General features: G+C 49.2%; 1 non-coding gene across 1 annotated transcript; it reads left to right on the top strand.

The window, feature by feature from the left end:
• The first annotated feature begins 1,984 nt into the window (after positions 1–1,984).
• Positions 1,985–2,077, top strand: Trnai-uau. Its single transcript is given in 2 exon segments — positions 1,985–2,022; positions 2,042–2,077. It is a non-coding gene; the product is annotated as a tRNA-Ile (tRNA).
• Positions 2,078–2,441: the final 364 nt, after the last annotated feature.

Raw genomic sequence — 2,441 nt, 5'->3', positions numbered from 1 at the left:
TACATAACCATAATGAGACACTGGCTAAAAATAAGAACTATAAAAAAATTGATGAAATAAAGCGAATGAAATGGTAACTCCATAAATTGAAATCAAGATGATTTTCATTCACCAGCCTCACAGATTGCATCCCGTTAATCAAAACGTTTGTGTGGCTCATCACAATGCCCCTTGTGTAGCAGAGGCCAAAGCCAGGAAGAGAAATTACAGTGGCCAGTACATGCTATTTGGAGTTTCATTGTCGGGAATAAGGACAGTCATGGCCCCTCCTTGTAAGTTGCAGGATAGCACAGGCACACACGGCAATTGAAACCCTTCCAGTTCATCTCACCATTTAAACACAAAAACATAGGAGTTAAAAAAAAAACACAACTTTTTTTCAGTGCAAAGGCATTAAAATTCCAAACATTCATTTAAGAAACAGTTTTTGTCTATTTCTGTTGCCACAATGAGTCATTACATTTCATGCATTTTAATATACAGTACATTCATCCCTATGCCAAGATGACATGTTATTTTAGAACTTATCTATTAACCCAGCATGCTTTCTCCTTGCCTTACATAATTAAACATTTCATTATTTGGTATATGGAAAAGAGTGAGACTCTTTTTGCATTATAAGCATTACAAGGTCTAACTACCCTTGCACCTAGAGAAAGTTTTATTTAAAAAAAAAAACACTGCTTTATTATGTAACATATAACAACTCAAATTATTTCGAGGCAGTGGGGTAGGTGGCGTGGCCTGTAGAATCTGCTCTCCAGTCATGATTCCTGGATTTAGAGATAAGGAAACTCAAGAGACTTGAGCCTACTTAAGACGAATAAAGCCCAGTGAGAACCTTGGGTGAGATTCCTAGTTCCCTGCTCTCTGGAGGCAGTCTGAAAAGGGTAAACAGTCTCTGCGAGGCTCAGGAAGTTTTCTCCTGTGGTCCTGGCGCCCTCTCTCGGGCTCCTGTCTCAGTATCACCCCGTCTAGTTTCCTCCACGAGAACCTTAGTCTCTTTGGGACCTAAACTATGTATGTTCCCTTTATGAGGTACCACCTTTCCCTGTAAACATTGGGATCCCCACTATCTGTATACATATGTACACGCACTGGCTGATCCTCCACGATCTGGCGAGCTAATGAAACAGCAGATACACAACAGGGACTGGGGGAACAAAATTCTCCTTTACCACCCCTTCCTCCATTGGTCTCCTTTCCAAGCAGCCTTCCTAATTTTTTTTTCCTTTTTAAAGATTTATTTTTAAAATTATGTAGATGTGTCTGTGCATGCCGCAGATCCCCCTAGACTGGAGTTAAGGAGGATTGTGAGCCAAATCGAACCGCCTTTCCCCTAACCACTGAGGCATCTCGCCAGTCTCCTCGTATTTTCATGCAGTACCGTGTTTTTTACGTTCTCTAACGAGGAAAGGGACTCACGAAGTGCGTATGGATCAGAAGTAATAATCTGGGCTTCGGTCCAGTGTTCCGATTTTCTGGTTTTAAGAAAGAAACGAATATTCCGAGATTTCCAGCTCTTTTGGTTTTAAACACTGAAACTTAGGATGGAAGGAAAGGAAACACCTGCAGCTTGGACCTCGAGGCCCCTCAGGATGAGAAGCCCGCCCAGGTCCGGCTGCTGGCCCTCGAGCCATCGGAAGGGTGGCACAAGGATGCGGGTTCGCTTCCCGGAGCGGACGGCAGCCGCGCGGTCGCTCTGTTCGCCCCCGCCAGGCCCGTCTGCGCGTGCGGGGGGAGGGCCTGCCGGAGCGGAGCCTCGCGGAGGACGCCGCCCCTCCCCGGCGGGCTCGGCCGAGCGAGCCTGTCCCCGTAGACTCCTCCCGGATCCTTCGGTCCCCCGACTCCGGCTCGTCGCCCTGAGTCCGGTCCGAAGTTGAGGGAGGCTGGGGTTCGAGCGGCGCCTGCTGGCGGCGGATGCGCATGCTCCACCGACGCCTTGTTGGGTCTGATAGAGCCTTCGCAAGGCCGCCTCAGCGGAGCTCCAGTGGCGCAATCGGTTAGCGCGCGGTACTTATACAGCAGTACATGCAGAGCGATGCCGAGGTTGTGAGTTCGAGCCTCACCTGGAGCACGATACTTTTGGAGCCAAGCTTTACTGTTATTTTATATTTGTATAGGAAGGAGTTAGGTTCCCTTTAGTCCCCTCGCTTCCTGTCTCAGCCAAAGCGGAAAACAGCTCGCTGTGAAGCTTTGTACTCTGTTTCCGAGCTGCTCTGTAGCTACTGCGCAGCATCCAGCAGTGGAATCCAGTGGACCGCCTACTACCCTTCCTGGTTTTTAGGCCGCCGTTTAAACCGCATCAGGACCCCAGATGCAAACCGTGGTCCCCAAGACTCTGTGATGCCGGCGGCTTCCTGCGAGCGCGGAGACTACTCCGCAGCTCCCGCCGCTGCCCCCGCCGAGCCCGGATCCAACCCACTGCTTCCGGGTGGCTT

The sequence above is a fragment of the Grammomys surdaster genome, unplaced genomic scaffold (genome assembly GCF_004785775.1).
Source record: "Grammomys surdaster isolate TR1022 unplaced genomic scaffold, NIH_TR_1.0 149, whole genome shotgun sequence".
In the NCBI taxonomy this organism is placed as follows: Eukaryota; Metazoa; Chordata; class Mammalia; order Rodentia; family Muridae; genus Grammomys; species Grammomys surdaster.
Note: the sequence above shows the minus strand (reverse complement) of the source record. Positions and strands in the feature narration are given on the sequence as shown.